The following is a 26,011-nucleotide window of genomic DNA, read 5'->3' on the forward strand; positions in this document are numbered from 1 at the left end:
CCCTATGATGGAGAAATTTTGGCCATTAGGTTCCTATGGTTATCTTAACTCAATAAATATACTTAACACTACAGGAACTTAAACAACATGATCAAGAATCTTAAATGGAATAGCTCGAGGTAGTACACAAAACAGCAGTATCCTATTGAATCTAGCACACCACTTTGGTACAGGCATGTGTAGTGAAAAAAATATCTATACTTTCCTATGATCTACTATGTCTTAACCGTACTCCGAATGAGACTATTGGCAAGGTACGACCTTATATAGGTGAGGTATCATTGGTGGAGCCTAGGTCCTTGTAATAACATAGATGTCCCTACCCATACATTCCTATTTACCCATGTTTGAGTTTCCACATGCATCACTCACATAGAAGTTCATACATCTAGGGTTATATACATTATTTATGTATAAATAATTATACCCGTAATAGGTTTTCCGAAGAAAAGAAAATTTTCCTTTTATGCATTGCATTGGCTTATTTATTCCATATATTGCTTGTCATTGTCTATTTATTTATTTATTATTATATTATATATATATATATTTTATCATATTATATATATATTTTTTATCAAAAATTTATTATATATATATTTTTTGAGTTCATCCATATTAACTAGCTAGGTGCTTTGAAGGACCCAATATATCCTTTTGATGCAAGACGTCATAAGCAAATTTATGAAAATTCAGTTTCTGCTGTTTTTCCATTCTCTGGGCGTTTGGCTCAATCGCCCAATGCATCCTTTAGAGAATCGGGGCACAATTTTTATTCAGTCCGAGACCTCATTTTCTCATTTCTTCTTCCATTTTGAGAGCCCTAAACCCCCAAGGCTGTGCTCAAGAATGTTCATTGGCCATTCCACCATCATCTCCAAGCATCTAATCGATTCTACCTCGCACCTACACGAGCCCTAGGTGAGTTTTATTGCATTTTTCCTTCCATTTGCATTTCTATTTTCTTTCTTCTACTTTCTCTTTGTTAGATTTATGTTTGTATGACCTAATCTCCATGATCTCTTTTCTCTTGCTACGTTGCAGCCATGTCTTCAAGTGGAAAACATAGCACGACAAGGAAAGCGGTGACCCGCAAGCGCCTGCGGTTGGATCCATCGCCGCCATCACCATTGGCTGTGCCACCTCCATCTTCCGAAGATGATTCTTCATCCGAAGAACCCAAGTTTTATCGATACTAGTTCTCACGGTATGAGCATTCTCGTGATTGGGAGAGTTTCTCTTCCAAGAATATAATGAATGGTAGGGTGGTGCAAGTAGAAGATTTTCACAAATTTGGCCTTTTTACAAAGTTCAATGTCGTAGGTTGGGCACCGATGTTGTCCCCTTCCTTACCTTGCTACTCTAACATGGGTCAGTATCTTTATTATAATCTTGTACCGGCTTCTGGGGTACAAGGATTTGGTCTTGAAAGCAAAGTTAAAGGGGTGGATATGAAATTCACTCCAACCACCTTGGCAGAAATTTTGGGGGTACCAAACACTGGTGATAGATGTTACTACAAGCCTGAAGTTGACATCTCTGACATATTTTCATTGGAGACTAGAAGGATGGTCTTTAAGGCTCTAACTGGGGTCGAAAGGACTCCAAAATTTGAGGGGGATTATAAGCCGACTGCGAGGATCTTGAGTAGGTGCATCTCCTACAACATCTACCCCAAATATGGGTATTTAGAAATAAACTTGATGAAGATGGTAACATAAATAGAAACAAGGCTAGATTGGTTACCCAAGGCTATAACCAACAGGAAGGCATTGACTTTGATGAGACATATGTACCTGTAGCTAGACTTGAATCTATTAGAATGCTACTTGCTTTTGCGTATCATAAGAATTTCAGGTTACATCAAATGGATGTAAAAAGTGCATTCTTAAATGGTTTCATCAATGAAGAAGTGTATGTCATTCAACCCCCTGGATTTGAAGACATAAAGTACCCTTACCATGTCTACATGCTAAAGAAGGCCCTATATGGCTTGAAACAAGCCCCAAGAGCATGGTATGATAGGTTAAGTAAATTTCTTATTAATGATGGTTTTTCAATGGGTAAGATTGACACTACTCTATTTGTTAAACATGAGAAAGATGATCTAATTCTTGTTCAAATTTATGTTGATGATATCATTTTTGGTTCAACCAATGAATCTCTTTGCCATGATTTTAGTAAATCTATGAGTAGTGAATTTGAAATGAGTCTAATGGGAGAATTAAATTTCTTTCTAGGACTTCAAATAAAAGAAGCCCCTAATGGGATTTTCATCGTCAAACTAAGTACCTTAAGGAACTTTTGAAGAAGTTTGACATCAATGGACGGAAATCTTTGAGTACTTCAATGAGTGCATCTGTAACTTTGTCCAAAGATGAAGATGGAACCCCTGTTGATCCTACCAAATATAGAGGCATAATAGGTAGCTTACTTTACCTAACGGCTAGTAAATTGGACATAATTTTTAGTGTCTGTGCTTATGCTAGGTTTCAACCCAAACCTATGCAATCCCATTTGAGTATTGTAAAGAGAATCTTTAAGTACTTAAAAGGAACTCCAAGCATTGGCCTCTGGTACCCTATGGGCAATGACTTTGACCTTGTTAGCTTCTCCGGTGCCAACTTTGTCGGGTGTCATGTTGATCGAAAAAGTACAAGTAGATCTTATCACTTTCTAAGATTTTAATTGGTTTCGTGGTTTAGTACGAAGCAAAACTCTATTGCTCTATCTACAACCAAGGTCGAATACATCACAGCCTGACGATGTTGTGCACAAGTGTTATGGATGAGGCAAAGTCTCCAAGTTTACGGAGTAACGTTTGACACTTCCTCAATCTAGTGTGATAACACAAGTGTAATAAACTTAAGTAAAAATCCAATTTTATACTCTCGAGCAAAGCACATTGATATTCGTCATCACTTCTTAAGTGATATAGCTCAAAGAGGTGAAATCCAACTTGACTATATTGAGACCGAGAAGCAACTCGCAGACATCTTCACAAAACCCTTAAGTGAAGAAAGGTTCTACTCACTTAAAAGAAACCTAGGGTTATGCAATCCTCTTGATTAAATATTTTATTTGTATATGTTTTTTTTAATTAAAATCTATTTCTGGGTAATTGCCGCTGAAATAGCAGATTCGGCATACCGAATTACTTCCAGAGGCTTTTACTTTCAGATGTGAATTACTATTTTTATTTATTCGGCACACCAAATTATGATTCGGTATACCGAATCAGTTCAAATTTTAGCCATTTATAGCCATTGGCCAGGAAACGGTAAACCAGATCCTGATTTGGCATACTGAATCAATTCCAGTGACTGTCCGTTGGAGAGTTCTTTTAAGCCTATAAATACCCCACTTTTTCACCCTTTTTGGCATTTTTTTTCACTATTCATTCTCCTTTGAGCCTAAGTGACTGTGAACTACTTCAAACTCTTCACTTCCATCACTCTCTCCCATTTCTTCAATATGAGTCCAAGGGGAAAAGAACCAATGGCGGGTGAAGATCAACCCTCCAAGCATGGGCGACGAGGAAGACGATTTACTCCTGTTTGGGGAGCTTCTTCTCGATCTTAAGGAGCTTCTCATCCTACTCAACAGCCCATTCAACTCTTTCCTCCCAAGAATTTCTTGAAACATGGCCCTTATTTACATCAAGGAAGATTGAAGAAGGCCACTCCGTCGACACTGCCTTCGGAGGTATTCATCTTCAAGAACTGTTTCAAGAGCTAGGTTGGGAATCTTTACTTCACTCTCCTGAAGCGTGTTACCCCACTCTTGTTCGCTGCTTCTACAATAATCTCCGATTCAGTGGCATGGAACAAGACTTGAAGCTCTCTTCATTTGTCAATGGCGTTACCATTGAGCTTACCATCGATGAACTGACCGAATATCAAGGCAATGAATCATCCATTCCAATCGGTCGACTCAAGTTGGTTCCTCATGTCATATCTTATATTATACAACATAATTTTATTCCAAGAAGAGGAGACCGGAGCAAATGCTTGACCCCACAAGCTTACCTCACATATTATGTTTTCTCCGGCACTCCGACATGCCTTCCCTACTTCATGATGAGGTACATGGAACACATTGTAAAGCCATCTCGGAAGACCAATCTTCCTTATGGCCATCTTCTCACCCACATCTTCAACTCCTTCAATATTGATCTTTCTCATGAAGTGGAATCATCCGAAACTTCACAACCCATCTCTAGAATTCTATTTCATAATATCAATATTCCGGACCCTCATGAAGAATCGGGCTATGAAGAGCACATACCACCAAGACTTCAACAACGTCCACATAGGTTTGTACCGGACACTTTTCAAGATTGGGTTTCCAATATTGATGATTATTTGGATGAAGCAAATGCCCGATTGGTGAAACTTGAAATGGGACAACAGCATATCCAAGAAGATGTCTCCTCCCTCCGCCAAGATATGAAGACCGGTTTTGATTCTCTCAATTCTAAACAAGAAAGCATACTCACGGCAATTCGTTCTTTGGCTCTCAATCTTAGACATCTCCTATTTGATACACCGGGAGCTACTTCTCAAGTCGGACCATCTCATGGTGTTACCCCTCAAGGATTTATTCCCTCTATCCCTCCATTTTCGGGGATCTCCTCTCAAGACCCGAATGCTCCTCCGGAGTGATTTTTTCTTTTGTTCCCCCCTTATTTCTTTTTGATAATGCCAAAGGGGGAGAGAATATTGGGATTTATGTTTTATGTTTTATGTTTTATGTTTATGAGTTTATGATATGCTATGAAATGTAATTTCTTTTGATATTAATACGATTATTGTTTTGAGATTATCTTTTGAACTTATATTGTCTTGATATTTGTCTCTTGATATTTTTTATTTGTCATTATCAAAAAGGGGGAGATTGTTGAGGTAAAGTCCTCACACATCATCCATTATAGTTTTGATGATAACAAATAAGTCTTGTACTAACTTGTGTTAAGTTGTATAGAGAGACCTCACAAGAGAAGAGCGTCAAGTAAGGGGGAGCACTTAAAAAATTGATGCACCAAGACAAAGATTTCAAAGAGTTTTGAAGACCACAACCCAAGACAAAGCAAGCTTTCAAAAACTCTTGAAGTAAAGATTTCAACTCAAGTCCTCTTTTCAATCAAAGTTCATGGGAAACAAGCTTTAAAGAATTTGTCTAACTTTGTATCAAGTTGTATTTAAGTTGAAGTCCATATTCAAATGTAATGCACACACCATGCATACATACATGTAGTGTGACCCTAGGAGGTATTTTTAGAAACCTCTTACATGGACTAAGCCCAAGCAACTGGCCCCGTCCTGTCCAAATAAGGACTTAGGCATTTTTAGCAAAACTAGCTGATTCGGCATACCAAATCCAGATCCGGCATGCTGAATCCTCTTTTGACTGCAAAACTGCAATCTTAGGGTTTTGCTCATAGTGACCAAATGGAATGTGCCGAATCATGATCCGGCATATCGAATCACAATCTAACATGCCGAATCATGATCCAGCATACCGAATTGTAATATGACAGTTATGAATTAGCCGTTGGTCAACGAATATATTCCATGATCCGGCATACCGAATTGGGAAATGGCATACCGGATTAGGACAGATTTGTATCCGAATTTAGCATTAATTCTTAGATGCCTTGAGCACCTTTGCCTTTAAATAAGTAAGCTCAATTAAGCTAATTATAATTAATCAAAGCTAATCAAAGGCATAAAAAAGACATCGGTACTTGACCGTCCAAAGCATTGAAGTGTGCACTCTTAATCAAAGCATTCATTCAAGTACATTCCCTCTCTAGCTACTCCACCTCAATTAGCTTCAAGCTTCAAAGGTGAAAAGTAGTTTCATACATCTAAGGTTTAGGTAATCCTAATCTTAGTACACTTTTTATTTTATATGGTTGTTTGAGTCCTCTTACTCAAAATCAAGAGTAGGTTGAGTCCTCTATCTCAAAAATCAAGATTAGTTATTATTGAGTTCTCTTGCTCATTTCTCAAGATTTATACGAGTTCTCTTGCTCATACTCAAGATTCGTTTTAGTGAAATTCTCTCTAAGGTGAGAGGAGTGGATGTAGGTAAGTATTGGCCGAACCACTATAAATCTCTTGTGTTATCTTTGCTATTTGTTTAATTTCATTGATAACTTGTTTAATTTTGCAATAAGTTTTTATTCCCTACTTTCACCTATTCACCCCCTCTAGGTGAATTCATAGTCCTTAAGCCTTGTCCAACCTTAAGTACCACTTGGGAGTATCAGAAGGAGATTTTAGTATTGGCCCTGAGCAATCCTTAGGGGAGCGGACTCTTAGATCTCGCCTGACCCTGAGTACCGCTTGAGATTGTCAGAAGGAGATTTCAATATCGGCCTTAAGCATCCACTCCTCGGGAGAGTGGATGCTTAGATCTTGCCTGAGCTTGAGTATCACTTAGGAGAGTCGATCAAGGAGCCTATGGCCCCACGCGTCTCTTGGGAGTACCATTATTGGAACTCATTCGTAACCTTGCCAATAGTACTGGGAGTGATCCTGAGTGTCCCTGCGTGAGCCCTTGGTCCTATGTGTCTCTCAGGAGTGCAATTCTTAGAACTTATAGTAACCGTACCAAAAGCGCTAAGAGTAGTCTCGAATACCCTTGGGAGAGCCTACGGCCCCACGCGTTGCACGGGATACCTATTCTTGAAGCTTGTTGGTAACCTTACCGGAAATGTTAGAATTGACTTGGTAAATGGACCTAGTCCATGGACCGTGTCATATAGAAAGTCCCAGTTTTGTACCTGAACTCTGAGGGTTGGTTAAAGGTTGTTAGGCATGTAGTTGAACCCTGGTACGGTTATGCACCTGCAACCGTTGGTTAGTTAAAAAGGACAATACCGGTTGGATGTAAGGAAACATGATTTATACCAAGTAATTTGAGATGAAAATCAGATCTGATAATTAAAGTTGACGAGAAGTTTATATCGGGCGTTGTCATAGCCTAGTACAGTAGGGAATAGGAAGTAACTAAAACTAAAGGATTTGACAAAACTTTTCTCAACAACAGGTATGAGTGGAGTCATGGGTCATTGAATGTCACCTCCATTTTCGGAGCGAACAATAGGGATTCTATCAATATTCCATTTAATTCTAAAGTTGAGTCAAAGTAGAGGAAAAACCGGATGTGAAAGTTATAATTGATGAGCCTTGTAAGATAAAGTTAGTATATACTTATGGCGTGTGGCCCATGGTTAAAGGAGTAAAAGTTTGGATAAGGTATACGAAAGGGTTTGGATCTTTTGAAATTTTGAGTGGTACAAATTTTGAGTTTGCTATTCAGAGGCCCTTATCACATTGAACTTTAGGCTAAATCAAACATGAATTTGTTGTGAGCCTTGTGCATAAGTGAATTGAGTTAGTGCAGCCCAAACTGAGTAGCTAAACCAATTTTGGTGTAAGAATTCCCATCTATTCGAAGCTTTATAAATGCCGAATTTCGGGAGTGAAATTTCTTATAAGGCAGGGGGAATGTTACACCCACACCAAAAATTCCTGGCTAATTTGAACTTTAATAGTGGGCGTTGCCCTGGTAGCTATTGACACCAGTGATTAATCAGATGTTACAGTCAAGAGGTTAATTGAAAGTAATGGCAACTCCTCATGTACGTGCTGTGGTGTGAAGAACACCGTAGGGAACACCCAAAGCCCCTTTTGGGTGTGTGATGGTAAGTAACTTCACCTGAGATGCATGTAAAGTGTACTGGAGAAAATCTCGGGTCAATTGGAATTTAAATGAGTACTTGAGTATGATACGTTGGATACTTGAGGACCCTCCTCGGGTGTGTCATGGATGGGTCAACCTGTCGCCCACCCTCTAAAGAAATAAATTGGAAAGAGGCCAGCGTGCAGCGTATATTGGGACCTGAGATGATCCAAGCTACCGGTGAGAAGGCAGATTTGGTAAGGGACCATATCAAGGTGGCTCAGTTGGGGCAGAAGAGCTACGCCAATGTTAGATGGAAGGACCTAGAGTTTGTTGTTGGAGACCATGCATTTTCTTCGGGTATCACGCACCAAACAGGTGATGAGGTTTGGGAAGAAAGGAAAGTTGAGCCTGAGATTCATTGGACAATATGAGGTTTTAGCGTGCAACGGGAAGGTAGCATACAGGTTGGCACTACCCCATCATTGGTAGGATTCCATGATGTCTTCCACGTATTGATGTTTCGGAAGTACACCCCAGACTTGACTCTTATCTTGCATATCAGGAACGTTTAATTTTGAAAACAAAATTCTTATAAGGTGGGGAGGGGTGTGGTTACGCTTGTGCCCAAAATCTGAGCGATTATGTTTGCCTAATTTAGTATGTTTTGAAGATGCTAATAATTGTAGACAACCCTCGTTAAAATCCCTCCTAAGGCCTACTCAAACATCCTTGAAGTAGGCAAGGCCACCGGAGTCAATCCGATTCTAGTTTGCTGTTAATGCATTACAGAAATCTTTGAGCCCACTTTTGAGGGCCTTCCCTTCTGATTGGGTCAAAGGTTTCTTCATGAAAAATGTATCCCTTTAAGTCTAGTTTACTAATCATTTTCAATTGTGTCGTTTAGTTATGTATTGACCAAGTTATGGCTGAAACAGTGGGCTGGGGTTAGACCCTCAACTACTACATTTTAGTCCCTGCGGACGATGCAGCATGATCCGTAGCCCATGATGCGCTAACATGATCAACACAGGCCAAAAGTGCCCCGAAACGTAATTTTGGATTATGGTTCCATCATGCCCATGCTTGAGGCTCAACCCCTTGTTATTTTAAACCATTTATGACCTAAATGACCTAACCAAACCCTAAGACCACTAACCTAAGACCTATTTGGATTCTAATGGGTTTTAAATACCTTTTGGGGCCTTAAACCTACTCCCAACCAAACAAGCCCTTAGATCCTTAGCTAAACAATATCAAAACCCTATCTCTCTCCTCATTCCTCTCATTCTAACACTTAAGAGAGAAGAGAAAATGTGGGAGACTAAGGAAGGAGGAAGAAGGAATGAGGTAGAAAGAAGAAGAAGAAGAAGGAAGAGAAGGAGGAGCCCTAATACACCATATTTTACCTATCCAATCTGAGGATGACACATGGAATGGCTTGGATTCCAAGAAACCAAGATGAAAATGGCTTGGATTCCAAGAAATCAGTCTTCGTCCAAGACTGATCAAACCACGTGTGTGGCAGTTATACTAGTTTAGACACATCAGCAAGATCAGTTTTAGAGAACTCTGATAGATGGTGACTCTAACCACTACCCACGTGTAAAAAGAAGATTCTAGACCCCTGGAAGAGAAGAGCAGATCCCCTCAACATGAAGATCATTTATCGAGAATGACCCAATCTCGGGAGGAGAAGGGAAAAACCCATTTTGCATTATTGTAAGGGGGAAAAATTCTATAAATAGGGGCCCTTGTGCCCCATGTAATGAGACTAAAAAATTCATTCACAATCAAGTCATTCTATTGCTCACTTGATAGAAAGAGAAATAAAGCAATCGAGAAAGTTTCAAGAAAATCTTTTATTCTTTAATACTATTTCCATTCTTAGTTAGAGTGTTGCAGAGAGGGAATCAAGCTGTTTTCTTTGTGCAACATTTTTGGCGCCGTCTGTGGGGACGAAGCAAAAAAACCTACGAGGGTTCCACTATGACCAGTACTCGTAACCGGTTAAAGATTTCAAAGGCCACTGCCGCCGCTCTTGCTGTTACTCAAGAAGGCACTTTGGGTGGACCTACATGTCCTCTTGTCGGACCAGATCATCTGATCCTAGAAGTGAACGAATCCCAGTAGGAAGAACCACAACCAAGACTCCCTGGAGATCCACTGCGGTATGTGATGGTGGAACAATTTGATGCGATGCAAACCCACTGGCAAGACAAGATGGACCATATGTTGGAGATGCAACATAACTTCCTATAAGGAATCCCGGCACCGCCACATCCATCACAAGCGAGGGAAAGAACCCATTCCCCAGAACATAGTGAAAATCGTAGTGACGCGAATAATGTTCGGAGAAAGGGTAAGGAGGTTCTAGGAGAAAGCAAGCGCCAAGGATCCCAGATGACCAAAGTTGAGCAGGCTTTGAATGCAAAGTACTAGAGTTACAGGAGTAGATTCAAGAAGTCTTGAAGGGAAAGACTCGGGCTCAAAGGCATGATTTCCAATTCACCACCGATCTCGTCTTCATAGACGAGATCAGAGTAGAGCCCCTACTAAAAGGCTTCAAGATGTCTATGATCGAGCAGTATGGAGGCACAATGGATCCGGAAGACCATCTAGAAACCTTCAAATCATTGATGTTCTTTCAGGGAGCATCCAACGCTATAATGGGCAGAGCATCCCCCTCTACTTTGAAGGGAGCAGCAAGACAGTGGTTCTCATGCCTCAAGCCGTGATCTCTAACTAGCTTTTTGGAGCTTGGACGGGCCTTTCTTGCCCACTTCTTGAGCAGCAAAGTCCATAAGAAGACAGCAGCCAATCTATTGACCATCAAGCAATGCCCTGATGAATCCATCAGAGATTTTCTTACCAGATTCAATAGGGAAGCATTGGAAGTACAGAATCTGGACCCAATTATGAGATTCCAAGCCCTACACAATTGCATCGTGGATGTTGAGTTGAAGAAATCCCTAATCATGGATGAGTCAGTGGACATGTATGAACTCTTCTCACACTACAAGAAGCACATCAATCTTATCAAAGTTCTTGCAGCCGAGTAAGAGAAACAAACAAAGCCTGAGAAGAAGAATCAAGAAAAGAAAGATTCCCAGCCTGGACGAAATGGCCAAAAGAATGGCAAAGACTAGAAGGATGGGAAGAGAAAGAGAGATGACAAGGCCAAGGTTCCAAAGAATGACTCAAACTCGGAGCCAGTCTATACAACCCTCACTCACAACCGAGCATATATCTGTAATGAGATTAAGGACCAAGTGACATTGCGCTGGCCAGCCAAGATGATCAAGCCTGCACATGAGCATGACAAAAATAGGTACTGCAGATTTCACCAAGATCATGGTCAAGACATAGAGGACTGTAGGCAGCTGAAGGATGAAATTGAAGCCCTCATTCAAAGGGGCTGCTAGAGCAGGTTTTTCAAAAAAGAGGGCGACGAAAGGAGATAGGGGAACCATCCCCAAGAACCCAAGGAAAGAGCGAAGTCTCTTACTCGGTTGGAGGGTAGTGAAGACAAAGCAAAACAAGCAAGGAGAAAGTGACACACTGAGAATGCACCACTTAGGGAAATTGCTACAATCTTTGAAGGCCCCGGGATGGGAGGCGAGTCGTCCAACTCTAGAAAGAATCATGCTCGCTGTGTATTCCAGATGGAGGTACTCAGTAAGAGGAGAAAGACCGAGAAACAGATAACGTTCTTGGATGAAGACTTGTCTGACATTCAAATTCCACATTACATTGCCCTGGTGATCAAAATGACCATTGCCAACTGTACAGTGCCCAGGATCCTTATGGACAGTGGGAGTTCAGTTGACATCCTGTATTATGATGCATTTGAGAAGATGCAACTCAAACCCGAGATGCTGAAGAGGGTGGAGTCTCCACTCTATGGATTCAATGGAGCCTCTATGCACGTGGAGAGTTCGATCGAGTTATTGGTGATAGTGGGGATGGAACCCAAACTCTCCACGGTGATGATGAATTTTTTGGTGGTAAAAGTTAACTCCACCCACAACGGGATACTTGGCTGACCAGGACTCAATGCCCTATAAGCCATTGTCTCCATCCCTCACCTACTCATGAAGTTTCCCACTGATGAAGGAGTTGGAGAGTGTCGAGGTAGCCAGATAACCTCTAGGAAATGCTATGAAAGTTACCTGAGAATAAGAGGAAAGGAGCTTCAGACACTCCAAATCAACCTTGAAGATGCTCAAGATGATACCGAGCATAAAAGATCAGAGCCAGCCGAGGATTTGATCCCGGTAGAAATTGTCAAGGGAGATGACAGCCGCATGGTACAGATTGGAGCAGGCCTGAAGGGCAAACGAAAGAAGTGCCTGGTGAATTTCTTAAGGACTAATGCTGATGTATTCGCATGGTCGGCTACAGATATGCCTAGGATTGATTGGGAGTTAGCCAAGCATGGGCTAAGCATTTATTCAATGTCCAAACCAGTTTTCCAGAAGAAATGGACCTTTGCACCAGAACGAAAAGAGAAGGTAATTGAAGAAGTGATCAAGCTACTGGTAGCAGGGTTCATAGAAGAAGCAATTTATCCTGAGTGGCTTTCCAACATTGTAATGGTGCCAAAGCCTACTGGCAAGTGGCATATGTGTATTGATTTCATTGACTTGAATAAAGTATGCCCTAAAGACTACTACCCCTTGCCTCGTATTGATTTACTAATAGATGCAACTGTAGGCCATGAAATGTTAAGTTTCATGGATGCCTATTCTGGGTATAATCATATTAAAATGTATGAACCAGATATATTGAAGACCTCCTTCATTGCCGGTAGAGATACCTACTGCTATACATGCATGCCCTTTGGGTTGAAGAATGCTGGTGCCACCTATCAATGGTTAGAGAATCATATTTTCAAGAACAAAATGGGGGCGACATGGAAGTTTACGTGGATGATATGCTAGTAAAAATTTTAAAGGCATCCGACCACGTAACTAATCTTGAGGAGGCATTCCAAGTCTTAAGAAAAAGCAAAATGATGCTAAATCCTACTAAGTGTGCGTTTGGGGTGGCCTCAAGCAAATTCCTTGGTTTCATGGTGTGACAAAGAGGGATAGAAGCAAATCCAGCTAAACTCAAAGCCATATTAGAAATGCTGCTGCTAGGAAGAGTTAAAGATTTGTAAGAGTTAATAGGAAGAGTAGTTGCACTCGGGAGATTTATCTCTGCTTCTAGTAATTGGTGTGTTCCATTTTTTATGGCACTGAAGAATAGAGTAGATGAAAGATAAGCAAAGGGGGTCAAACTAACTTTTGAATGGACAGAGGAATGTTAAAAGGCGTTTACCGACTTGAAGAAATATTTGGCCAGCCCACCACTTCTAACCAAACTAGACCCAGAGGATGTGCTCCAACTCTATTTGGCTGTCACCACGATGGGTATAAGTGCAGTATTTTTCAAAGTTGACGGTCGGGTGCAAAACCTAGCTACTACATCAGTAAAGTGCTCCTAGATGCGGAAACTAGGTATAGAGAGAAGCATGGTTATACTCTGATCATGGTTGCATGGAAGCTGAGGCCTTACTTTCAAGCTTATACCATAGTGGTGGTGACAAACCAACCATTAAAGAAAATTTTGACAAAACCCGATCATTCTGATCATATAGTGGCATGGTCGGTAGAGCTTAAAGAATTTGATGTCCAATACAAGCCACATACAGCAATTAAGGCATAGGCATTAGTAGACTTTATTGTCGAATGCACCTTGTCAGATAATGAAGTAACATAGGATGCCGACCATCTAGAGCCCATGAAACCCTAGACCTTGTATGTGGACGGTTCATCCAGCAGCAATGGATGTGGCGCCAGATTAATACTAACAAGTCCAGGAGGTTTTGTGGTGTAGTATGCACTACAGTTTAAGTTCCAACTATAAATAATGGAGCTGAGTATGAGGCCCTGATAGCAGGTTTGGGCCTAGAAAAAATCCTGAGGGTAAAGAATATCACAGTGTATAGCAATTCTCAACTAGTGGTCAACCAAGTGAATGACGAATATGAAGCAAAACAGCAGCACATGACTCAATATCTAAAGAAGGTATGTGACTTGATTACCGGATTCACTTGCTTTCGAATTTTATAAGTGCCCTGTGCACAGAACACATCTGCAAATGCATTATCCAGGCTAGCCACTTCAGACTTTCAAGAGTTAGGCAGAATAGTGTATATAGACATTCTCGACGTACCGAGCATTGAAGAAACCAAGACTGTAATACCAATTGATGTTGAGCCATGCTGGATGGATCCTCTCATCGCATTCCGACCAACAAAGAAGAAGCTAAGAAGGTAAGGATGAGAGTAGCACGGTTCATTATGTTCGAGGGGGTACTATACAAAAAGCCTTATGCCATGCCGTATTTAAAATGCCTCAGACCATCAGAGCCAGAGGATGTGCTCAGGGAAATTCACACGGGCATTTGTGGACAACACTTAGGGGGCATAGCGTTAGCTCACAAGGTCATCAGACAAGGGTACTTTTGGCCATACTTACAAAAAGGTGCAATGAGTTTTGTACGCAAATGCGCCAAGTGCCAAACCTTTGCACCGATCACTCACCAACCAGCAACTGAGCTCCCTTCCATCTCCAGTCCATTGCCTTTCGTACAATGGGGGATGGACATTTTGGGTCCATTCCCAAAGGTAACAAGAGGCAGACAATTCGTGGTAGTAGCAGTGGATTACTTCACTAAATGGGTGGAGGCAGAGACATTGGCCACAGTCACAGTTGCAAAGGTATGGAAGTTCTTCCTCCATTTTATCATATACAGATATGAAATCCTGAGAACCCTTATCACAGATAATGGGAAGCAATTTGAACAGAAGTTTAAAGAGTTTAGTGATCGGTATGAGATTCAGTTGCGGAAGACTTCAGTAGCACAACCACAATCTAACGGCTTAGCTGAAGCCATGAACAAAATCTTGCTGGATGGGATAAAAAAGAAGTTGGAGACAGCCAAAGGATTATGGATTATGGGCTGAAGAGCTATATATTATTGGCATATCAAACTAGCACTAGGTTTGCAACAGGTGAAACCCCATTCATATTGACGTATGGAACTGAAGAGTGATTCCTATTGAAATTGGAGAAACTTCACTAAGTGTACAGCTTTATAACCTAGAGACTAATGGTGAAAATCTGAGAGCAAATTTGGATCTGTTAAAGGAAATCAGAGAGACAACACGTGTAAGGAATGCCGCACATCAACAATGGACATAACGCCATTATAATTCAAAGGTGAAGCCAAGAATATTTCACCAGGGAGACCTGATACTCCACAACATAGAAGCCTCTGACCCAAGAGTCATTGGAAAGCTAGCACCCAATTGGAAAGGACCATACAGAATCTCCAAACAAGTGGCATTAGGAGCTTATCATTTGGAGACTTTGAAAGGGGTACCCATACCACGGTCTTAGAACTCAAAAAATTTGAGAAAATTCTACCAGTGAAGGTCAATCCTCGTTTATTTTAACTATGGGTTATTTCAAATGTTTAGATTCTTGTATTTAATAAAGGCATCAACATTTTTGATTCATTATTATGAGCAATGATTCGCTTATTGGCATGTTATTAATGATGCCCAAATTGTTAATGAAAGTAATGGTCTATCAACCATAATGATGATTTGCACAATAGTGGCGTTCCACAATGAAAAACAATGGTCTTCGGACCATAAAGGTGATTTGCACCATAGTGGCGTTCCACAATGAAAAATCATGGTCTCTAAACCATAATAGTGATTTGCACCAAAGTGGAGTTCCACAATGAGAAAGCATGGTCTCCCGGCCATAATGGTAATTTGCACCATAATGGCATTCTACAATGAAAAATAATGGTCTCTCAACCATAATGGTGATTTGCACCATAGTGGCATTCCAAATGAAAAATAATGGTCTCCTGACCATAATGGTGATTTGCACCACAGTGGCGTTCCACAATGAAAAATAATGGTCACCCGACCATAATGGTGATTTGCACCATAGTGGCGTTCCACAATAAATCCCTAGCCAACTGACCATCATGGTGATATGCACTGTAGCGGCGTTCTACAATGAACTCAATGGTCTACTGATCATATTGGAGGTGGCAACATCAAAGGAAAAATATACAAGGTGGAGCATCATGGACAATAGAAGAAAAATGAGAAATTTATTGTTTATTAAATGGAGCCTTCTTACAACATAGAAATGGGTCATAGAAAATGGGAGACAACAGTCACATTATCATTTGCAACATAGAAATGGGAACCTAAGCTGATCAAAATTCCCAAGAAAGAATAGTGGATGTGTTCGATTTCCAGCGAGCGCACCCTCCTTGCCAGGAAAGAGAGGCAGAAACAAAATGCTACCTAGACCTGTCAAACCTGCCCCTGACTGGCTGGGAATTTGAATGAAGAATAGGAAACCCTGGCTAGACATCCAAACACACTGTGGAGCATCACTCCAGTGATTGAATTTAATGGAGAACCCCCGAGGATGTCCTCCTACATACCTGTTAGAAGATGGATTGCAGACCCATGCAGTTGCAGTGCCCACTGCATAATGTACAGTGTGGACTCCAGGTATTCTCTCTCCTCCCCATAAATGTGGGGCCCACACCTGGAAATATGTGCCTTTGATCTAGGGTGATATGTAGGTATAAGGCCTAAACCTTGGGCCAAGCCCCTGTGCAAGCACAGTGAGATACAGCCTTGCTGTATTCTCTGGGTGATGCACTGGGCGATGCACACATCACCCAGTGAATCGTCCAGAGTGGTAAATTGAATATTTTAATCAATACAAGTGTGGGGACAACTTATATAGACCATGGACACCCTTCAGAGGTAATGGGAGTCTTGAGCACAATAAATTACCCTTGGACCCCTATGGACCCCACCAGAGTGGCCAGAAAGGCCCAAAATCAATTACAAAAATGCATTCTAGGGGTGGGGCCAGGCTACCAAACTGGACCTAATTATGGCTGGTCTATAAATAGAGAGACCTTAGCGAAAATTAGAACCTTTAGTACTGTTGAAATCGTGGGAGAAAGAGAAGAGAGAAAAGAGAGAAAAGAGAAGGAAAAAGAAGAAGAAAGGAAGGAGAAGAAGAAGGAGAAGAAGGGGAAAGCATACCTTGCCTCCTGATTCAGCTCCAGTAGTAACCTCAACTTAGATTCAGGTATAAAAACCATGACCTTACCTGCTGCTATGTTGTTTACTATTCATTCCCTTAGATCTCTGAGTTTTGAAGGTGAAACTGGTCATGGACAGCCCAGATCACCTAGGGGCTGCCATGTACTGCCTCAGATCTAACATGCAAACATATTACATGGAAGGTCTGAGCTTTTTCATGAGATTTTACTATTGTTATGTACCTGAGACTGGAAATCAATCTCTGTGCCTGATTGCACTGCCCTGTTACACCTAGAACAGGCAGTCTAGGCTTGGATCTGTGCATGCAAGCTAGTTCTTGCCTGGATCTTGGTAGGGACAGCCTGCTACCATGATTTGGCATGTAAATCTATCCATGCATGCAGACCAAACTATGGCCATAAGCTAGAACACAGTTGGGTTACTGTTCTCTGTGTTGACAGGACAGTTCTTGGCTGCCAAATGCTGGGCCCAAGTCATGATTCATGTGGACCACTGAAAACCACTCCTCATGGGGTCCACAACAACCCTACATGCAAGATGGGTCAACCTAGGCACTGCCTATGGTGAAAATCCCAAGATTTGGAGCCTGTTCACGTTTTAAATAGGCTCTGGGTGATGCACACATCACCCAATGAATCGCCCAGAGAATTAAAAAGGGTTGTTTTGCAGACCACACCTTGGGGAGTTCCACCTGTGGACCATAAATAGTGTAAGTAGGTGGTAAATGAACAAAATAGCCCTCCTCACATCTGTCCACTATTATTTACACTTTGGGTACCTAAGTGGGCCCCAAAGGGTTTGGCAACCCTGCCAGAGATGGTCCAGCAACACTGCTGACCTAAGGACTGTATTATGGGACTGTCGGGACCATGTACTATATATTATACTGGTAAAATACCATACCTGACCCTGAACCACATTCTCTGGATGATGCACCAGGACATAGACCTAAAGCCCAGTGCAAGACCCAGAGAATTCCAAGTGATGCCAGACTGAGCACCGAGCCAGACCAGTGAGCCTAGATCAACACTAGGACATCCAAAAATAGATTTGGATATTAAATAACACATTTCTGATTTAATACTTTAGGATTTGATCCCGTGCTCAAGGTGCACTACCAGACTCCCGCCAAAACTAAAACAGCGACTGAACTTGTAGAACCAGACCAAGGTGAGTGGAATGTCATCGCAAATGTAGATGTAACATAAATGCTATGCTGAATTTAATTTTATAATATTAATACTGTGATACATATTTAATTCATACATCTTAAAATTCAATACAACACTATGTTAACTGTTGAAAATTGTGATTGAATTCTCTATGCTGATTGTGAATGTTAGACTAGATGTTATAGTCGGCTTAGAAATGAGGCCTGTGGTAGCCCATAGAATGGATACGGTTGACACTGCCTGACTCATACGATGCCATATAGACATGGGTTTAGAGTTTCATCACCCATTCAACGCACCCTTGCCAATAGGGGTTAAGGTGTTGGATGCCTATGGGAGTGACCGTATATATATATATATATATGAGAAAAGAAAAGAGAAGAAATGAAAAGAAAAGAAATATAATTATGGGCTATATGCCAGGCTATAAGCTAGAAAAGAAAAGAAAAGAGAAAAAGGGACAGATGCCTCACAGGTTAACCACCGAGGGCTGATCCGGCTGACCTTGGTGAACGAATGCAGGAGCTAACTGGTCCTCTTCGACAACTCAATGGGTGTATCGCAGGAAGGGGTTAAAAGCCCACATGAGGGATACATGTATTGGGGATTGTAGTAGCACTAACCTGCCTTAGTTGTGATGTTAGGTGGCTAATCAATATCTGGACTGCATTTTCATGGAGGTTCCATATGATTGTCGTTGCATATGCATGCATGATGATATGTTTCATTCACGGGCTCAGTGGGACTCACACTCTATTATAGATGTTTTTCTATTAGATGATTCTGCAGGTCGATGTCACTATGGTGGGGAGGCTTATTACCCGGAGGAGAGCCATGGTGGTTATGATGATATTGGTATGGACCCTGACGGAGGTCATACCATTGATGCGAGTATTTTCAATGGTTTCTGAAGATGACCCATAAAGGGTGTTGACGTGGATGCTGATGCTTTTTGTCTTGGGGACTCCTTTTTATCTTTGACAGGAGTTTATCCCCATTCCTGCTCTTAGTTTTCTTTTTTCTTTTTGGGGCTTGAGTTACCTCGCCTTGTGTATATTTTCTTTTTATTTCAGTTGATGTATATAGTAGTTTTTACTGTTCTGTTTGTGGGTGTGAGAGAGGGAATGATTCAACTTACTATTGTATATAACATCATTTCCTATATTGCTATGCTTCCTTTACTTTTTAATGTAAACATAGTTAACTGCAGCACTCTGAGTTGTACTTATTGTATTACGATGGATGTGTGTCTGTGAATGGAGTAACTGCTTCTAGATCCGTGGGATTTGGGGGATTGCTGTTATGCAATTTGGATCACCTACCTAATCCTCCCAGGGGGTGGTTTGGGGTATGACAGAGCTTGGTATCAGAGCGTGAAGCTCTTTCTACATTCACAGAAGATAGAACAAAAAATAATAAATTGCAAATGATAATACATGCAATAATTAAAAGCTACTTGGGGTAACTATAAATAAAAGACAGAATGCATATATACATTAATAAAAGTTAACTGTGGCCGAAGCCACTACATAAAGTTCAACTGGAAGTTCTACTTCCAAAATACATCAGCTGAAAAAAAAAAACTACTACATAAACCATGATAAAAAAAAAAAAAGGAAAGTCAGAACTACATCAAAGTAAGTCAGGCTAAACACAAGAAACTTCTTACCAAAAAATAAACACAAGAAACTCGAGTTGGAAAGCTACACCTGAGGAGGTATGTCGCTCGGTGGAGGCTGAGTCTGTCGGGAGTCGACGCGATAATAAGAGTCCCAAAAATCCAAGCGCCGCTCCACAGAACCTACTCTCCCCTCCAGGGAAGTGAAGCCCTGATCCATCATCGTAGACATCTCTATAAGCTAGGTACGGAGGCTCTAAAACTGCGCCATCATATCAGACCATCCGTAGGACTTCGACACTTGCGAGCTAGTAGGTCCAGTCGGCACATAAGGGGGCAAAACAATAAACTGTGCTCCAGTCCCCTCTATATCACCCTGCTCCTCTAGGCCAACCTCCTTCTCTTGCTCCTGTCCCTGCTCCATCTCATCTCCATCCTCCGGATCACTCTCCGGTTCCCCCTGCACCTTCATCTTCAGGATCGAGGTCTTAGTAATAGGTCTAGACCTGTCCCTATCCATGTACTCTCTAGCCAGGGGAACATTAAAATACCGAAACACTAAAGTTAGGAACTTCCCATAGGGTAGATTCCCATAAGAAGGGTTCTGTGCATGGTAAGGCATAGCCTGCATCAGTAGATATGGGAGGTTGATCACTGGACTCCTCTTACCGGCTCCCAATAGACAGTAGGTGATGTAAGCCCTAAGCATAAAGATACTACCTCGGTTACCGCCTTTCAGGTAGATATTGTAGAAAATGTATCTACTGATAATTCTGGCACTAGGCTTATATTCAACCGCAGACTTTGGGAGCCCCTCTGAACCGGTCAATGCCTTGAAGACCCTCCTCCTAGTCTCCAAGGAAAGCATGTTTGAAATATCTATCTTGGACTTGTAATAACATCTCTTGCCTATGTTAGGCAGACCTAGGATCTCTGCCAGGATGGTAGTGGTAAGTCTGATATCCACACCCTTTACCCTACTCTCCAAACCGAATTCTCGTGCCCTAGATGGCACAAGGTTGCAATAAAAATATCGAACCAGATTCGGGTAGCATGGCTCGGTGGGCAACAACATGGATGCCCAGCCTAGGGTATTGAACCTAGAATACGAACCATATTGGTGGAAGTCATCCACCTATACCATCCTCCTGTTCACAATGCGCTTGGACTTGAACTTGGACCAGTCTCTAGAATGCTCAAACCTAGAAAACCAGAATCAATCGAAGTCTAGCTCCTCTAAGGAAGAATCCTCTCTTGGTGAGGCCGGTGGCACAGAAGAGGACGAAGAAGGTGCAAAGTCTAACCATACCCTCTTGCGTGCTACTGATTTCCTTGTCGTGCTATGTCCTGTAGACATGGTGGTGCAAGAAGAAATGAGTAAAAGCAAATTAGGGCAAGAAAATTCTGAAATATCAAAACAAAAGAGACAAATCTGTGGACAGTAGTCCAAAATAGAGAAGAAATGTGGAGAACTTACCCTAGGTTGGCATGGGTGCACGGGAGACTCGTGTAAACATGTGGTTTTGGCATGGAATATGTCAAAATAGCCCTTGGAGCTCTGCCCTGGGTGTTTGGAAGGCTGTGGAGTGAAAATGAAATGAAAAGGGCACTTCTTGGACTGAAATAGGATGGCCCTCGATTCTCTGGGCGATGTGGCCTAACGCTCAGAGAATGATTTTTCTGCTATTTTGATATAAATGATTATGGACTTGTAAGTTTCACCCAAAAATAGCATAATAGACCTAAAAACATTAATTAAATAATTAATTGAATAAAAAATAAATAATTAAATAATAATATACACTAATGGCTAAACAAGGCAATAATAGGTTATCACGTAAGGGTAAACTATTAAAGTATGAAGTAAGATGCATGGGGAATAAAAATTTCCTCTTCTATTCAAATGAGTATAAATTTATATTAATAATAATAGTGTGTACTTCTAATATTAAATATTATGTGTCTATTTTCATGTGTGTACGAACCATGGTTGGTTGATGCTGTGCAAACTCAAACATAGGTATATAGGTATGTTGTATTGAGTAGTCTTAGGGAGTGTAGATCCTACCCCATCCATAACCTAGATCAACTATGAATAGGATCTAATAGGATTCCGAGTGGAATTGAACCCTCTAGGTACCGAGACACCTTGTGCAACCTCGAGCTGACCTGTTTATTTTTCCTGCTCATGCTACTTAATTTCCCCTATAGTACTGTACTTAATTCTTGTGATTAAGTGACCATAGTGGCCTGATACTTAGAACTTCTTCATGGCAGGACCCTATTGTGTTGTTTGGGCTTGGAGACCCCAGTAACATGCGATATATTAGGCTACTGAGGATGAGACTGATTCGGATACGAGAGATACAGACCCTTGCTGAGAACCAGCTAGTAGTTTACTTAGCTCTTGCAGACACTAGTGGACCCGTGGGTCAAGCCATTTACTAGACCCTAGCTGACGGAGTTAGGAGCGACATAGCATACCTTTACGTTCAGACTGTTATCACGAGTTGGAAGTTGCAGAGGCTTGCCTGCTAGACACAGGTATATAATTAAGAAAATTGTTATTTAAATTTAAACTCAAGATAACATCATGCATAACATATCACAGCATAAAACACTCCTTGATCATAAAATAAATAACAAGAACAAAACAATAGGCAAACAATACACCTTGCTGGGATGACAACATAATTTTCACTTGAACTGTGGAATAGGTACTGTACATATGTTAAATAGGAATTGTTGTTAACCTCGATAAGAAGTGTTGGATTATTGAACAAGTAGCTTTTTCCAGAAAAGCAGCCATGGTCAACACTAGAACTAACCGAGGTGGTCGTCCAGGAAGATGCCCCCGAACTATCCTGGAAGTTGAGCTGCCGGATGGAACCGAAGCTCAAAACTTTGAAGTGTCGGCTACTTCACCGAGGGCACCAATGGCTGCATAAGCCACTGCTGCGGCACCTCAGCCAGGTATAGCAGCTGGTGAGGTGAATGCCTTCATGACCACTATGATGCAGACCATACAACAACAATAGGAACTACTAGGCCAAATGTCTACACAATTTGCGGCCATAATGCAAGAGCGTGCAACACCACCTCCACCACCCAATCGGCTGATACTTTTTCCACCACCAGTACTTCAACACCTAGTGGAAAACTCTACAGCCAAGGTGATGGAGAGGTTCAAGAAACTCCAGCCACCCGTGTTTTCCAAGTTAAACTCGGAGGCAATGCAACCAGAAAGATGGATTAGCACCTTAGAGAAGGCATTTGATGTGCTTGAATATACAGATGCGCAAAGGTTGATATGTGCGGGTTATCAGCTACAGAATGAGGCTAAAGCCAGGTGGAAGGCCACCAAGCAAAATCTTGAAGCCGCTCATCCAAATCCTACTTGGGAGCAATTCAAAGAGGTTTTCTTCAAGAACTACTACCTAGAGAGCTTTAGGGACAGAAAGGAAGCTGAGTTCTCTGCACTTGTGCAAGGAACTAAGTCGGTGTTGGATTGCTAGCAATGGGTCGAAGATCTGTTCCATTTCACTTTAGAACATCTGAAGGGGGAACTAAGTAAGACGAAGAAATTTGAGAAGGTACTTAAACCTGAGCTCGAGTCGGTCCTATCAATTATGGACATTCAGGATTATGCTCAGATGGTCGACAAGGCAAAGACTATGGAAGATAGATTGAAGGAGAAAGAAAAAGAGAAAGCTATGACATCGCCCAGATTGGGCAAGAGGCCAAATAACTACCAGAACTTCGGTTGGCCGAACAAGGTTTTTTGAGGAACTAGTTCTAGCCCCAATCCGACTCCGTATCATAGGCTAGATGTGGGTCAGAACCCTTTCCTCCCCACTTATAATCAACTTGCCCAACCAATCGCGATTCAAGCAACAACGACAACCTCGCCAGCCCGACCAGTTACAAGCCAAGTAAGCCAAGCCTCAACACCGGCTATGTTGTCCAACAATTGCTATGTGTGCAATAAAGCAGGACATATGCCAGGGAATGCATGCACCACGGATACAACACTTACTCGCCAAACCAGTCCTATGCTATACCTTTTCAGCCACGGGACAATCGAACGCGAGGAAAGGTATTCGCATTGGCTAATGAAGAAGCGAAGGCAAACCCTGATATAATGATAGGTAAGTCCACTGAACACTACTAAATGGTAGTGAATAACCTATGGATATGTGAAACCTAAATTTTATATAAACCCTAGGTACCCTGAATGTCTCAACCATTCCCGCATGAGTACTATTCAACTCGGGCGCATCCCACTCTTTCATATCAACTACCTTTGCAAGTAGGATGACTAATCAACCGAGGGACATCGGGCACGATTTAGTAGTCAGCACGCCGATGGGTAGTGTCGTGAGCCTGAAGGAAGTCTACGACCCCTGTCAAGTAGAATTTTATGGGAAGAACCTAACCGCACGTCTGATAAAGTTCGATATGAAGGACTTTGACGTAATACTAGGTATGGATTGGCTAGCTGCCTATGAAGCAAATGTCATGTGTGCAGAGAAGAAGATTATATTCAAGTTAGATGATGAGTCGATTTTCACCTACTAAAGTGAACCGATGAGAAAGCCCAAAAGAATAACCTTATCCGCCCTCCAGGCACGGAAGTTGTTGGATGAAGGATGTCAAGGCTTTTTAGCCACTGTGATGGACACCGAGGCAAAGATAAAGCCTTTGGAGGAACTTAACATCATCAGAGAATTTCTTGATGTTTATCCAGAAGATCTGACCTAGCTACCGCCTGATTGCGAGATAGAATTTGCGATTGATCTGATTCCTGGTGCAGTATCGGTATCCAAGGCACCATATCGAATGGCACCTATTGAGCTGATAGAATTGCAGGTCCAACTACAAGACTTGCGAAAGAAGGGTTTTATACAACCTAGCGTGTCTCCCTGGGGAGCACCCATGCTATTCGTGAAGAAGAAGGATGGTAGTATGCATTTGTGTATCGACTATCGTGAACTAAATAAACTAACGATTAAGAATCGATACCCGTTGCCAAGCATTGACGACCTATTTGATCAGCTATAGGGAGTAAGAGTTTTCTCCAAGATCGATCTTAGGTCTGGATGCCACTAGTTGAAGATCAAGAGTGGCGATATTCATAAAATGGCATTTAGAACTCGATACGAACATTATGAATTTCTAGTCTTATCGTTCGGGTTAACCAATACCCCGGCAGCGTTCATGGATATGATGAATAGTATTCCATGACGTGTTGGACAAGTTCGTCATCGTGTTTATCGATGACATTCTGGTGTACTCCAAGAGTTAAGAGGAGTATGCTCGACACCTTACCTTCGTGTTGCAGGGGTTGAGGGAACACTAGTTGTATGCCAAGTTCAGCAAATGTGAATTTTGGCTTCATCAAATTGGGTTCTTGGGGCACATTGTCACCAAAGATGGCATCGAGGTAGACCTAGACAAAGTGAAGGTGGTTCTTGAGTGGGAGACTCCGATGAATGCCACTAAGATCTGAAGATTCTTGGGTTTGGCCGGATATTACCATTGATTTATTGAGAATTTCTCACGCATCTCGGTGCCCATGATGAAGTTGATGAAGAAAGGTGCAAAGTTTGAATGGAACGATTCCTACGAGAAAAGCTTCCAGGAGTTGAGAAACTGGTTGTAATGCCACTAGTTTAACTATTCCAAATGGCACCGGAGGAATAGTGGTATACACCAACGCATCCAGAATGGGATTGGGTGGTGTCTTAATGCAGAAGGGTAAAGTAGTCTCCTATGCCTCAAGCCAACTGAAGGAACACGAAAAGAACTACCCCACTGATGATCTAGAGTTGGCTGCGGTAGTCTTCGCGTTGAAGATTTGGCAACATTACCTCTGAGGTGAAAAGAGTGAGATCTTCAGCGATCACAAAAGTCTGAAGTATTTCTTCACCCAGAAGGAGCTAAACATGAGACAGAGACAGTGGTTAGAATTGGTAAAGGACTATGATTGTGAGATCCAGTACCACCCTGGCAAGGCCAACATAGTGGCGGATGCGTTAAGCAGAAAATCACAGACCGCATCTCTCGCTTCCTTGGTCGTAAGAGAGCAACTGTTAGAAGAAGCTCGGAAGTTTGACCTAGAGCTGTTGAACGAAGGAACGGCTATGCAGCTAGCAGCTATGGACATACAATCGTTGATCTAGGAGGATATAATTGAAAACCAGCCTCTCGACCCCGAATTGGCCAAGATAATCTGGGAAGTGCAGCATGGTGTCCAGAAGGACCCAAACTTCTCACTGGCCCATAACGGGGTATTAAAGTGCAGAGATAGACTGTGTGTGCCTGAGGATTATGAGGTACAAGACTGAATCCTTAAAGAGGCAC

The sequence above is a fragment of the Telopea speciosissima genome, chromosome 8, assembly GCF_018873765.1.
Source record: "Telopea speciosissima isolate NSW1024214 ecotype Mountain lineage chromosome 8, Tspe_v1, whole genome shotgun sequence".
In the NCBI taxonomy this organism is placed as follows: domain Eukaryota; kingdom Viridiplantae; phylum Streptophyta; class Magnoliopsida; order Proteales; family Proteaceae; genus Telopea; species Telopea speciosissima.